The sequence below is a fragment of the Ornithorhynchus anatinus genome, chromosome 1 (assembly GCF_004115215.2).
Source record: "Ornithorhynchus anatinus isolate Pmale09 chromosome 1, mOrnAna1.pri.v4, whole genome shotgun sequence".
Lineage (NCBI taxonomy): Eukaryota > Metazoa > Chordata > Mammalia > Monotremata > Ornithorhynchidae > Ornithorhynchus > Ornithorhynchus anatinus.
The window spans coordinates 5,977,169-5,992,509 of NC_041728.1; the positions used below are offsets into that span (position 1 = coordinate 5,977,169).

General features: G+C 48.5%; 1 long non-coding RNA gene across 1 annotated transcript; it reads left to right on the top strand.

Moving 5' to 3' along the window:
- The first annotated feature begins 1,557 nt into the window (after positions 1-1,557).
- Positions 1,558-8,911, top strand: LOC114809078. Its single transcript, XR_003756835.1, has 3 exons — positions 1,558-2,491; positions 3,275-3,435; positions 7,852-8,911. It is a non-coding gene; the product is annotated as an uncharacterized LOC114809078 (long non-coding RNA).
- Positions 8,912-15,341: the final 6,430 nt, after the last annotated feature.

Sequence of the window (15,341 nt, forward strand, 5' to 3'; positions counted from 1 at the left end):
GTCGGGAATATGTCCTCCTACTTCATCAAACGTGGAGACCCTCAATCATCCACCCACGGGAAAGCGCCCTAAAGAGGTGATTCGATGCGCCTTCCCGTCTCCTGTCTCCCCGGCTCTGAAATTTGCCACCTCTCGCTGGCCTCGCCAAGCCAAGTCCGGGAAGCCTCCCTGGCCTCCAGGGAGCTCCGATTTTCTTTTCTAGAGGGCTTGTCCGGTCTTCCAGAGGGTCCCCTCCCCCTCCGCCCCAAATAGGGGTGCGGGGGTTGTTGGGGAAGCCCTTGGGGGGGGGGGGAGGGGGCGGGGAACTCGTTTCTGGGTATCTCTTGCCGGGCCCAGGCCGGTCGCCTTTGCAGAGGGGGTAACCTTGGTCAGCTTGCACAGATGTGAGCTGATTATGCGGGGAAAAGGGGGGACGGGGAAGGGGGTTTCCCTCTCTCCCTCGAGTCTCCTGGGCAGGGGTACCTGATAGAGCCAAAGTTGTTCCCTCAAGAGCACTGGCACAACGCTCCGGATATGGTGCGAACGATATATCTATATGTCCATCTCTCTTTCTTTCTCTCTTTCTCTCTCTCTCTATTCTAGATGTATAGAGATAATTATGTACATGGATAGAGATCTCTTGCAGAAGGTTGGGCAGAACTAAGTGACGAAGAGTTTAAAGAGCTGGGAAAATATTAATTGTATTTTTAAAAAACCCACTTAAGACCAAAGTTTTGGCCTCCAGTCCAGTTAGACCGAATGCCTCGTTAGGAAAAAGGCGGAGGTTGGGAAGGTGACCACCCTCTGCAGCGTGCAGAGGGGAAAGTGGCTTCCTGCTAATAAAAAGGAAGATGCTGACTCCAGTAAAGATAACCAAGTTGACTAAAGAGCAAAGGTACCAAGATAGCGCCTGGAGGTAAAGGGATGATTTTAAGCGAATATATCTGGGCATCCCGACTCTAGAAGATGTAAGTAAATACTGGAAAACGGCCCCTAATCTGGCAGCTCTCCCCTCCCTCCCTCCCTCCCGCCCTCCCTCCCCCTCCGGCCCCCACCCTTTCCCCCTTCCAGAGCCGGGGGTTTTTAGCTCCGTAAACCAATAAGCAATTACAAAGAATTATTGCTGATGATGGCGATTCCAAGCAGACAAGCTGGCATGCGGCTGAGGGAAAATCTTCAGTAATGGGCAATTTCGCCCTAACAGTGGAAGACAATGCGCTTTTCTGTTGTCAACCCACACCAATACTGTAAACAAATATTTTGCTAATGAGTCCCCAACCTGATGAAGAAATTCCATGGAGACATGTAAGGAAACCCAAATGGGAGATTCGATGCGGTCTGAACTTCACTTCCATTCTCTGCTGCACCTCGCCAGAACGTTTCGCCTCTTTCGATCGAAAACTTGTTATTATCGCATGACACGTGTAAAACAATTAGGATGGCATGCAGTATGGTATATGTGATATCGGAAAACCGCTCCCACTTTAACGCAGTTCTCTTAAAAATCAATTATCATCAACAATATAATCTCCAGCCTTATTAACCCGTTTCAGACTTCTTTCTTATAGCCTACCCATCCCCGTATTTGTAAAAAAAATGCAGTTATGCGTGGGTTATTGTAGAATAAATGAAGAAGCGATTAACAATTTAGGCAATCTCTCAAGCATCTGATCGCAGGAGCGACCTCGTGTGGCCGAAAGGGGAACGATCCTTTTATGTCACCAATCGACGCATCTTTTGACCTTTGTGTATTTTCTGTTTGGTCAAAAAGAAATCCTTCGACAAAGGGCCGTACGAGCCCCTTCCTCCAGCAAAGAAATAGCGTGTATCGTTATTAATTACGAAAAGTCCCAACGGGGCAAATAGCATTCGTTTAAGAAAGCCATCCCAAATGTTTCTCTACAAGATTAGTAGGCTGAACACTTGTCCTTGCATAGAAGCAAAACATAACGCCTAGATTGTATTAATTTCTTCGTTGGTCCTTTCCCTGTCAGTGTTTCGTGCTCGTCTCTAGTCTTCTTCCAGTTTGAGCACCCTCGACTGAGCCGAACTTAAACCTAAAATATATTCCCTGGCTCTCTGAAGCATGCAATCTCTTTCTAAAGGAGGCTGAAAAGAAATGACCCCCGCAAAACTTTTTTTTTTCTTCTTGTTTTTGACAAAACCTCAGGTCGAGCGGATTGAATTTTACGATGGATCGACGGTAATTGGTGTGCAGTAAGAGAGAAACCTGTCTCCGCCCCCCAAAAAAAACCAGGATGGGAAAGGAAAGGAGGGCTTAGATCACGCTTTCGCTGAGCTACTGATTTGCTTACTGCGATTTCGATTCGCGTTGGGCTTGAAGGCGAAGCTCTATATTTAGCAGACACCAGAATCGGGCTGAGATAACGGACTAAATGACTCTCTCGGTCAGTTCACTGAGTCAGGTATTTAGAGACAAAGCCTACTGAAGGACTTCTTATATTTTATGGTCTCCATGTACATGTGATTTGGAAGACATAAAGCGGGATGTGTACGTATTTTTTTTCCCCATTCGGAAAATAGGTTTCATAGGATGGTTAATTCTGCTTTTCTCTCTTGTAGTATATATATATATATATATATATTCCTTTCTGTGTGGGCGTCTCTCAAGGAGTGTGTGGCTATTCAAGCAATCACACTATCTTTCACCACATTTAGGGGTTAGACGGGATTTTTGCGCTTGAAAAAGAAGTCCTTTCGTGCCATTAGAAATATATACTTTTTTTTGTTGTTTTGTCTCTTCTACTCTTCTTAAAGACTTTGAAATGCAAGCTTTCCATTTCGCTTTAATCAGGAGGAAGCCGAAGAGGGGGAGGAAAGGGATACATGGTTTATTTTCTCTCATCGATGATCGAACCAAAAATGATTTCAATCAATTAAAGTGCTTATTACTTTGGCTCACAAGCAACGTAGATTCTGTGTGCTTGACTTTGTGCAATCGATCTTTAACGAATGTTAATTGTTTTCTCACCCTTTAAAACAACTCTACCAAGAGACGTTTCCATTCACTTTGTGTTACGCTTTCGGCTCCATCTTCGCCAACAAGTTATAATAATAATAATTAATGCTAAGGATGGTATTTGTTAAGCGCTTACTGTCTTATTTTAATCCGTTGCCGGATGTTTTATTCTTAGTGGATTTAGGGAAGGGGGTGTGGAGCATAGAACTACAGTATTTTTGCGGGGGGGGGGGGATGGGATTTCCCTAAGAGGAGACACGAAGTGAGAAAAACCCTCGCCCAAATTCAGTTCGAAAAGGTGCCTTATTTTACCAGGTGTTTTCCCCGTTTTCCGGACGGGATCGGACGTCTGATGGAGCGTTCGCCAAGTTGATGTCCACCGCCTCGGGAATCCCCCTGCAATTTTCTCCAGGAAAATGGGCAAGGGCTCTTCTCCCATCGAAATAGCAAGCAGTGCGTCAGAGAAATCAGTCACGGTATTTATTAGATTCCTGAGAGAGGTAGCTTTAATCTTCCAAATCCCGATTGCTGAGGTGCAGAAGAAAATGTTCTCTATCAGCATTAAATCTCTCTGGCCACCAACGGGACCGGCCGACTTTCTGGAATAATGATAATAGTAATGATAATGATGGTATTTGTTAAGCCCTTACTATGTGCCAAGCACTATTCTAAGCGCCGGAAGCCCGGACCCTTCGCCAATTCGGTATTTAAAGCGGTTTTTTTTTTAAAAAAAAAAATAGCACCAACGTTTGAGGACGCAGCCCGTGTCCACTGCAGCCCCTCCTTTATCATTATTATTATATTAGTAATAATAATAATACTCGTATTGAATGAGCGCTTACTGAGCGCAAAGCACTGTACCAAGAGCTTAGCCTTGCGGTACAGCATCTTCATTCATTCGATCGTATTTATTTAGCGCTCACTGTGAGCAGAGCACTGTACTGAGCGCTTGGAATGGACAATTCGGCAACAGATAGAGACGATCCCTGCCCGACAACGGGCTCACGGTCTGTGCAGGCTGAGTGAAGGGCTGGGGGAGGGGGAACTGCTGAAGCTGACCCCGAAGTCCAAAGGTGACCCCTTCAAACAAGTTTGCCTGGATCGGGGAGGGCTTCGCCCCAAGGAAATCGGGTGGAGAGCGTTGGTTAAGCGCTCACTCTCTGCCAAGCACTGTTCTGAGCGCTTGGGATAGATACGAGGTCAGCAGGTTGTCCCACGTGGGGCTCACAGTCTTCATCCCCATTTCACAGATAATAATAATTAATGACGATGGCATTCGTCAAGCGCTTACTCTGTGCCAAGCCCCGTTCTAAGCGCTGGGGTAGATTCGAGGTCATCGGGTCGTCCCACGTGGGGCTCACGGTCGTCCCCATTTTACAGACGAAGTCACTGAGGCCCCAGAGAAGCGAAGCGGCGGCAACAGGGTCACACAGCAGACAAGTGGAGGAGTCGGGATTAGAACCCACGTCCTCTGACTCCGAAACCCGGGCTCTTTCCGCCGGAAAGGCCAGGCTGCTTCTCACTTGGCTTGGCCGGCTGGAGGCTGAGCCTCTGGAGCGAGATATTCCTAGCCCAGATGGTACAGCCGGGTTCCCGCGGGACAGGGTCTCTGCAGGACAGCCTGCCCCGCCGCTCAGCTTCCCCCGCTGGACAGTGGCCCCCGCGGGACAGCGTCCAGTATAGGACAGCTTCCCCCCCCCCCCCCGGGACAGTCTCCCCCGCAGGACAGTGTCCCCCTGCAGCAAAGCCTCCCCGCAGGACAGCGTCCCCCGCAGGACAGCCTCCCCCTCAGGACAGCCTCTCCCGCAGGACGGCGTCCCCCGCAGGCCAGCCTCTCCCGCAGGACAGCGTCCCCCGCAGGCCAGCCTCTCCCGCGGGACAGTGTCCTTCTCAGGGCAGCCTCCCCCGCGGGACAGCGTCCCTCGCAGGACAGCCTCCTCCGCAGGACAGTGTCCCCGCAGGCCAGCCTCCCCCGCAGGACAGCCTCTCCCGCAGGCCAGCCTCTCCCGCAGGACAGCGTCCCCCGCAGGACAGCCTCCCCCTCAGGACAGCGTCCCCCGCAGGCCAGCCTCTCCCGCAGGACAGTGTCCCCCGCAGGCCAGCCTCTCCCGCAGGACAGTGTCCCCCGCAGGACAGCCTCTCCCGCAGGACAGTGTCCCCCGCAGGACAGCCTCCCCCGCAGGCCAGCTTCTCCCGCAGGACAGCCTCCCCCGCAGGCCAGCTTCTCCCGCAGGCCAGCCTCTCCCGCAGGACAGCTTCTCCCGCAGGACAGCGTCCCCCGCAGGCCAGCCTCTCCCGCAGGACAGTGTCCCCCGCAGGACAGCTTCTCCCGCAGGACAGCGTCCCCCGCAGGACAGCCTCTCCCGCAGGACAGTGTCCTTCTCAGGGCAGCCTCCCCCGCGGGACAGCGTCCCTCGCAGGACAGCCTCCCCCGCAGGCCAGCGTCCCCCGCAGGCCAGCCTCTCCCGCAGGCCAGCGTCCTTCTCAGGGCAGCCTCCCCCGCGGGCCAGGGTCCCCCGCGGGACAGTGTCCGGCATCCCCACGCAGGGAGGCCGGGGTGGGCGGCAGCGGGGTGAGCGCAGTGTGGGAACGGGACCCTTAGGAGAAGGGGCAGGGCCCGTCACCCGGGAAGGGGGCCCGGGCCGGACAAGGCCGGGATGCGGGCTCTCCCAAAGCCCGTTCCCTGGCTCGGCGGGCCGCTTGCCAAGCAGCCCGGCCCACTCGCTGGACCACGGGCCCGCGGGTCAGGAGACCTGGGTTCCAATCCCCGCTCCGCCACTTGCCCTCGGCCCAGTCACTTCACCTCTCGGGGCCTCGGTTCCCTCATCCGGAAGACGAGGATGGGGACGGTGAGCCCCCCCACCCCCCCTCTCCCCCCCACCGTGGGACAGGGATTATGCCCCACCCCGTCATCTTGTATCCACCCCAGCGCTTAGTACGGTGCCCGGCACCTACTGCGCGCTCAACGGGTACCATGATAACGGTAATTATTATGATTATTGTTCCCCCCGCTCTGGACACGCGGCCGCGGGGGAATCGAGGACTGGTCCGGCGAGAAGGGAAAAGACCAAAAAAAAAAAAAAAGGTCCCGGTGCCCCCAACCCCGGATTGGGGTGGGTTTTGGGGGGGGGTCCGTGGGCCATGCGGGGCGGAGGAGGTAGTGAAGACCTCCCTTCCCCCCCCCCCCAAAGAATCATCCCAGAGGGACCCCACCCCTGAAGCGCAAACCCTCTATTTTCTGAGCTGTGCTTTCTCTGATAATCCTCCGAACCCCCGATCCTGGGGTGGGGAGAGGGTGACGATAATAATAATGATGATTATTACGGTATCTGTTAAGCGTTTACTCTGTGCCAGGCGCTGTATTAAGGGGGCCGGGGGTAGACGCTAGGAAATCAGGTCGGACACAGGTCCCGTCCCTCGTGAGGGTCGCCGTCTCCGTCCCCCTTTTCCAGACGAAGTCATGGAGACAAAGAGAAATGAAGTGACCTGACCGAGGTCGCACAGCAGGCGGGTGGCAGGGTCGGGATTAGAACCCATGACCTCCCGACTCCCAGGCCCTCGCCACTGTGCCGTGTACGGTGGGCTTGGCTGGAAAGGGGGCGGCCTCCGCAGGTCCCATCCCAGCCCCCCTCCCTCTGCGATTGCCATCGCCCACTGTCCCCCGTTGCCACCCCCGGCCAGGTCCCACCCCACTGAAGGGGTTTGGGTGGATCCCGGCGGGGAAGGAGCAGAGGGGAACGAACGGCATGGCCGAGTGGCAAGAGCACGGGCTTGGGAGTCAGAAGACGTGGGTTCTGATCCCATCTTTGCCATCTGTCTGCCGTGTGACCTTGGTGAGGTTGGTATTTATTAAGCGCTTACTAGGTGCCGAGCACTGTTCTAAGCGCTGGGGTAGACATGGGGGAATCAGGTCGTCCCACGTGGGGCTCCCAGTCTTCATCCCCATTTTCCAGATGAGGGAACTGAGGCCCAGAGAAGTGAAGTGACTTGCCCACGGTCACGCAGCTGACAAGTGGCAGAGCTGGGACCTTGGCCGAGTCACGTCACTGGGCCTCAGTTCCCTCATCTGGAAAATGAGGAATCAGACCGGGAGCCCCACGTGGGACAAGCTGATCACCTTGGATCCACCCCAGTGCTTAGAACGGTGCTTGGCACGTAGTAAGCGTTGAACGAATTCCTTCACCATCATTACAATAATAATAATAATAATAACGATAATGTTGGTATTTGTTCAGCGCTTACTAGGTGCAGAGCCCTGTTCTAAGCGCTGGGGGAGATGCAAGGTAATCAGGCTGTCCCACGTGAGGCTCACGGTCATAATCCCCATTTTACAGATGAGACAACTGAGGCCCAGAGAAGTGAAGTGACTTGCCCACAGTCACACAGCTGCCATTATTATAGGAGGGACAGGACCGCCCCGTGGCCCCGCAGATCGGCACACGCAGCTCTCGGCAGCCCCATCCGAGACTGACACTCCGGGGCAAGCTCAGTGCTTCGCAGAAGAGGCAGCACCCAGAGATGCCCTTGCCCAGAGATGCGTGTCCCCGTCCAGAGGGAGACTGAGGACCGGGGGGTGGGAAGGTGAGAGGGGGTGGGAAGGTGAGAGGTCAACCAGCGTTGTCGAGACACAAAGAATCATCATTTTTTTTTTTTTTCTGTCGGCGTTTTCAAGTCTTTGTAGATGGTCCTTGTTGCGAAGCAGCCCAGGCTTAGCTTGTTTCTGACACTAAGCCAGAAATGGAAAGAGACCCCTGCGGTCCCTGTAGCTGGGGCTGCTATTCCTTTAGAGCTTGGCATGAAAATAAAACCACTTCGTCTCTACTCAGCCTCATGCACGGGTGTGCATGTAAACTCCTACTCCTTTCCCTCTCTTCTTTCCCCTCCTCCCTCAGTCCCTTATTTTTCCCCGTGCAGGCTTCTCTGTTGATTTTATAGCGCACCAAGCGAAACACAGGATTGTCGCTGTATTCCCTTTCAATCGACGACTATTGACTGACACCCGGGAAACCTCTGTTCAGCAGAACTTGAGACCGAAAGAAAAGAGACAGAAGTCACGTTAAAAATTCTGGAAGGGTTCAGCAAAACTCGAGACCAGAAAAAGACACAGAAATCGAGTTAAAAATTCTGGAAATGAGAATGACACAGTAACTGTAAAGTGAGACGGGAGTCTAGAACAATAACAGTCAAAATGCGCTTATTCTCCTGCACCGATTCAAGGTATCGCATGCTGATGTACGGGAAGATGCGCGTTCATAGACAAGTACTGAGCCCCCCAATATGTAGGATTCAGTTCGACTTTGTAAATAAAATTCTAAAAAAAATTCTAGAGAAAACTTGCTTCTATTCGGCATGACAGAATTTGGGGAAGCTTTGAGCATCGCACACTTTCACCGTTTTTAAGAGTCCCCTCAGAAAATAGAATTAGAAACGAATTAGATTACCTATGGTCAAAAATGAAAGGTCAGTTTTTTCATATTAAGAATGGCCAACTTATTTTGAATGAAAAATCTCATGTAATCTGTGAATCTAAAAAGATGATATTCCTGTCATGTTTTCTAATGATCCCTTATCAATTAGAAAGAAACATATCAATAAGTGATAAAACATGGTAAAGAAAAAAAAAACTATAATAAAAGTGCTTGTGGTTTTACTTTGCTGGAACACTTTTTAGGTAACTACAGAGTTATCTATTCAAATGGGTTGTGCTAATTTAGTAAAATTAAGAGATGCCATATCATCACTTCACTATTTCCATGTCAATCTCTGGGTTAGCTGAACGTGGAAAGGAGAAAATATCTATCAAAATGAGTTAATTCTTGATATCTTAACGCATAGGTATTGACTCAGATTATTTGTTCTTTTTTTTTTTTAATTTTACATCCCTCCTCTCCCTCCCCTCCACCCAAACAAAACTTTTTCTGAAACTGGAAAAGGGAAGCAACGTGGCTTAGAGAAAAGAACACGGTTCTGGGAGTCAGATGAAATGGGTTCTAATCTTAGCTCTGACACCGATCCGCTGTGTGATCTTGGGCAAGTCACTTAACCTCTCTGTGTCTCCGTTTCCTTATCTGTAAAATGGGGAATTAAATCCTCCTCCTCCTTCAGATTTAGATTGAGCCTTATGTGGGACATTTTGTAACCACTCAAGAGCTCAGTTCAGTTACTGGCACAGAATAAGGACTTAACCAGTATCATTAATAGTAATAAAAAAACCAAAACAATACCAAAACAACAACAACAAAATCTGCTGACCTCAGAGTCCGAATTTGGCTGTGAGACTACCAGGAAGGGAATTCCAGTCTCCCCCTAAATTGGGATCCAGAGACTGTCTTCTGGCCTCTCACCAGTACACGCAGCAGACGAGAGCAGGTGGCTCTTCATTTGTTTCCATTTGTTTTATCTGCTCCGATTATTACTATTTACTGATCACTTTTACCCTTTGAACACAGGGGTAAGAGAACTCTGAACCCATTGAAAGGCAAAATAAAACCCCGGGTAGTAAGACGTATTATTTTATGGTTTCTATTTATGACAACAAATGCATGACTTACCCTTGGATTTCAATAGTTCCAGCTGAGAAAGAATGCTGAACTATTTATCTTCCATAAGTAACTGTTTTATATAAACATAGCTTTATTTGCATAAACTCGTTGTGGGCAGGCACTGTGTCTGCTAATTCTGTTGCATTGTGCTCTACCATGAGTATTGCACAGTGCTCTGCACATAGTGAGCACTTAATAAATACCATTGCTTGATATGCAATAATTCATGCTTTTTTTTGCTCAATTTCTACTAGACCCCATCTATTCCATATTTTAAGAAAATCTATGCAGGAGAAATTTGATGTCTCAGTAGCATCCCTTTGGATGATGATGAATTTGAAAATATGTCACTGCTCAGTAGTATACTGCTGATTTTTTGTTTTCACAATAGGATTTAAATGGTTTTAAATGGGATAGGGGACAATGTGCTGTTTTAGAAATTTAATGTCTCAGTAACATCCCTTTGGATAATGATGAATTTGAAAATGTGTCACTGCTCAATAGTATACTGCTGATTTTTTGTTTTCACAAGAGGATTTAAATGGTTTCAAATGGGATAGGGGACAAGGTGCTGTTTTATGGATTTTGGGACCATTTTCAAAATTGAATGGGCGCTCTCCTTTTTCTTTAAGATCAGCAGGAGCCATTAGTAATAGTAATGAAAGCCAATGTACTTATCACATAATTTAGATTCCAGTGGGGCCCAATAAAAAGTTGCTTTTAGAAGCCTTGTATGTTTCTTCCAACACTGGGATGCCTGACTTATATTTCAAAACGCTATATGATGTTTATGCTACCATCACTTTTCTCTTGTTCAGTCCCGAGCCTTCACGGAGTCACCAAAGGAGGCCAAAATCTGATCTATCGTTGTGGATCGAGAAGTTATAAACACGATCCAACATATTGCAGCTCGACCCTTTTATATTTTGGCTATCAACAAACAGTGAGCCAACGGCGTGGAGGAAGAAGTTACTAACTCCAAGATCACACTGAGCTTGTGTGGTTAGAAAAATGTAAATGACTATATGTGTGTGTCTAAAAGACAGAGGTGGGAAGTGTGTGTAGGCAAGAAAGGAAAGAAAAGGAATCGATTTAGAGAGGAGGAGCAGAGGAAGAGGAGCTGGAAGCGGTTCGAGGAAAGAAGTAATCCTGAGGAATGGAGGCGAAGTGTCGAGCTGATAGAATTAATGAGGAATTAAAATGATAGCAAGGAGGGATGGAAAAAGAGCAATAGACAGGGAGAGTTTTATTTTACACTGCCACTGCCACTTGAAGCTGCTCTCAAGCCAATTTTTAGCAAATGACTGTATTTCTCTTCATAATTAATTTTTAAAACAAATTACATTTTTATTCCATTTTAAAGCATGCTATCATAAAATGTAAACAGGACTAACGGTAAATGTATGAGCACTGAGTAGACACAGTCTCTTCAGGTCCACAACGATTGCTGCAAACATCATTATACATGAAGGATTTTGTTCCTGTATGCGACACTGGAAGGTTAAGAACTGAATACAAGTGCTAGCTGGATGATATCAAAGATTAATTACCATCCCGGGATTTTCTTAGATTCTCACTCGTCCATAAATTGGATTGCACTAGACATTGTGGGAAATGTGATTCACACCCGAAATATTGTTCGCCAGCAAAAATGAAGGAACATATTACGCAAACCAAGCTGGATGCTCCAGTTAAAAAAGGATAACTTGAAGGTTTGCCAGCATCGTTTCGGTTAGGACGTCCAGTTTGGCCTTCCTCCTCTTTCTGCGAGAGGCCTCTGGGCTGGTTCGGGTGAGAGAACGTGAACGACGAATATGACAAGAATCTACAAAAATCGGGTATCCACCCACTTATTCGAAGAAGATGAGGAGAGAGTAACATATAGTTCTTGGAGAACTTTTTGAAGGTCACACAGTCACCCTGATCTGCACATGTGGGGAAACTAACAAGCCTGTAAAAAGCTTGATGTGAGTCAGCAATGTCCCATCAAAGTCAACCCCGACTAGAATCAAACTCCAGTTAAAAGACAACTACCTTCGGGAAGAAATATGAGACAGACCGTCACAGTGGGGAGGAGAATAGGGTATTAATCATGGTAAAAGGCAGCACGAAAAGGATGGAAAACTTTTGCCAAGCATGACAACGTTTCTCCACTAACGTGTTTAGCAATGCATGCTTTCCAATAGAAAGATGGACTGAGGTCAGGTTGATTTGAACTGCGCACAAGGAAGCAGCTGCTAAGTGTACCACATGGCAGATGGAGAACTCTTATCAGATTTTTCTAACCTGAAATTCCCTTTCAAAAAAAAATGGACATTGATTTGCTTTGCAATATTAGAAACCTGAGTGTTTCGGAACCACATGTCACCCAATTTCATCTCCTACTCCTTGTGGCTGTGTCTGAAGGATATTTTTTTCCCCTTCATTTTGTTTTTGGCCTTTACAAAATGATAATAAAGGATTATTACTGAATAGAGATACATCTTAGAAAATTTATTTTCTAATATTTTCCTAATGAGTGCAAATTCTATTCTAATCGCTACAAACTGGGGTCATTTATTCTGAACAAGTAAAGTAGAAGATCAGAACGATCTTTATTTTATGTAAGCACTTTGAAGCTAATAATTATTTGCAAATATCTTAATTTAAAGCGGTGATCTAATCATCTGAAATGCTGAACCTGGGATCTGGAGAAAGGTTTTTGGTTTTTTTTCCCCTTCAAGTCATTTATGGTTGGTTTCCCATATCGATGGATGTTTCCTCAGTGAAGCCCTGAATATACAACAACAGAACCCTTGCCATCGGACACAGGGTACATTTTGGTTTCCCATCATGCCCTGGGCTAATAAAAGAATGAGGATGGCATGTATGGACTTGCAGAGTGTGCTGGGGAGAGTTAAGCACTTGAATCCAGTGACCCGTAAAAGTGGCTTCCATGTCAACACCTCGTCGTGGGCGGAGAGTATGTCTGTTTGTAGTTATATTGTACTCCCCTGAGCACTTAGTACAGTGCTCTGCACATAGCGAGCGCTTAATAAATATGACTGAATTAATGACTGAATTAATGAATGAATACCAGGGGCAGAAGTAATAGGCCACTAAGAACTCAGAGGCCCACCCTGTATTTAAGTCAGACACTAAAACATCCATCCTGTTTCCCACTTGTGCGTCCATGCCCAGCACTTTACTACATTTCCCAAGATAATAATAATAATGATAGTACTTGCTAAGCACTTACTGTGTACCAAGCACTGTTCTAAGTGTTGGAGAAGATGCGAGGTAGTCCGTTTGGACCCAGTCCCTGTTCCATGTAGGACTCACACTCTTAATCCCCATTTCGCAGATGAGGTAAATGAGGCCCAGAGAAGTGTAGTGACTTGCCCAAGATTACACAGCAGACATATGACAGAGCCAGGATTAGAACCCATGATCTTCTGACTCCCAGACCCGTGCTCTATTCACTAGCCACGCGGCTTCCTCCCCACATCCAAGTTTATGGATTCATTCATTCAATAGTATTTATTGAGCGCTTACTATGTGCAGAGCACTGTACTAAGCGCTTGGAATATACAATTCGGCAACAAAGAGAGACAGTCCCTGCCCATCGGCGGGCTGACAGTCTAATCGGGGGAGACAGATGGACAAAAACAAGACAATCACGATAAATAGAATCAAGGGGATGTACACCTCATTAACCAAAATAAATAGGGTAATAAAAAATATACAAATGAGCAGAGTGCTGAGGGGAGGGGAAGGGAAGAGGGAGGAGCAGAGGGAAAGGGGGTTTAACTGAGGGGAGGTGAAGGGGGAGCAGAGAGGGAGCAGAGGGAGCAGAGGGAAAAGGGGAAGCTCAGTCTGGGAAGGCCTCTTGGATGAGGTGAGCTCTCAGTAGGCGTTTGAAGAAGGGAAGAGAGTTAGTTTGACGGAGGTGAGGAGGGCGGGCGTTCCGGGACCGTGGGAGGACGTGGCCCAGGGGTCGAAGGCGGGATAGGTGAGAACGGGGGACGGTGAGGAGGTGGGCGGCAGAGGAGCGGAGCGTGCGGGATGAGCGGTGGAAAGAGAGAAGGAAAGAGAGGTAAGAGGGGGCAAGGTGATGGAGAGCCTCGAAGCTCAGAGTGAGAAGTTTTTGTTTCGTGCGGAGGTCGATAGGCAACCAATGGAGGTTTTTGAGGAGGTGAATGACAGGCCCAGAGCGTTTCTGCAGGAAGATGATCCGGGCAGTGGAGTGAAGAATAAGCTGGAGTGGGGAGAGAGAGGAGGGAGATCAGAGAGGAGGCTGACACAATAATCCAGTCGGGATATTATGAAAGCTTGTACCAGCACGATAGCCATTTGGATGGAGAGGAAAGGGCAGATCTCGGCGATATTGTAAAGGTGAGACCGGCAGGCCTTGGTGACGGATCGGATGTGTGGGGTGAAGGAGAGAGACGAATCAAGGATGACACCAAGGTTACGGGCTTGAGAGACGGGAAGGATGGTCGTACCGTCCACGGTGACAGGGAAGTCAGGGAGAGGACAGGGTTTGGGAGGAAAGATAAGGAGCTCGGTTTTGGACATGTTGAGTTTTAGGTGGCGGGCAGACATCCAGGTGGAGACGTCCCGGAGGCAGGAGGAGATACGAGCCTGAAGGGAGGGGGAGAGAACAGGGGAGGAGATGTAGATCTGGGTGTCATCGGCGTAGAGATGATAGTTGAAGCCGTGGGAGCGAATGAGTTCATCAAGGGAGTGAGTGTAGATGGAGAACAGAAGAGGGCCGAGAACTGACCCTCGAGGAAACCCTACAGTTAGAGGATGGGACAGGGAGGAGGAGCCCGCGAACGAGACCGAGAATGAACGGCCAGAAAGATAAGAGGAGAACCGGGAGAGGACGGAATCTGTGAAGCCAAGGTGAGAGAAGGTGTGGAGGAGAAGGGGATGGTCGACAGTGTCAAAGGCACCAGAGACGTAGAGGAGGATTAGGATAGAGTAGGAGCCATTGGATTTGGCAAGAAGGAGGTCATGGGTGACCTTTGAGAGCCAGTGATTAAATAATCATTAATTTCTCCCTGTGTATGATAGAAAAAGGGTGCAGGGTCATAGGTTCAGGGAAATCCTTCCTGAACTGGATTCTGCCAAGGGACCAAAGGGCTCATTTTGCTGGGCTCCTGATGGCTGGTTGACCTAGCAAATGGAACAGTGGGAAGAAGCAGAGCATCCTAGAAGTTTTCATAAGCTTCAAGGCAGCAGGGAAGCTATTTATAAGGGTCACAGCTATCCCAAGACCGCACCTATTTTCTTCAGCCTGGAACGTTATGTGTGTGTATACATATCTAGATATGAGCATATATCTAGATGTGTGTCTGTTTGTATATGCATGTATACACACACACACAGAAACACACACACACATTCTGAAAATGAACAAATTTCGTAGGTGCAATACATGGGAGGTCTCTCTCTAAGCCTATTTACATCCATCCATTCATTCAATCGTATTTGTTGAGCGCTTACGGTGTGCAGAACACTGTACTAAGTGCTTGGAAAGTACAATTTGGCAACAAATAGAGATAATTCCTATCCAGCAACGGGCTCATGGTCTAGAAGGGTTGGGGGGATAATAATGTTGATATTTGTTAAGCGCTTACTCCATGCCAAGCACTGTTCTAAGCACTGGGGTAGATACAAGGTAATCAGGTTGTCCCACGTGGGGCGCCCAATCTTCATCGCCATTTGACAGATGAGGTCACTGAGGCACAGAGAAATTGAGTGACTTGCCTAAGGTCACACAGCAGACAAGTGGCAGAACAGGGATTAGAATCCAGGACCTCTGACTCCCAAGCCCATGCTCTTTCCACTAAGCC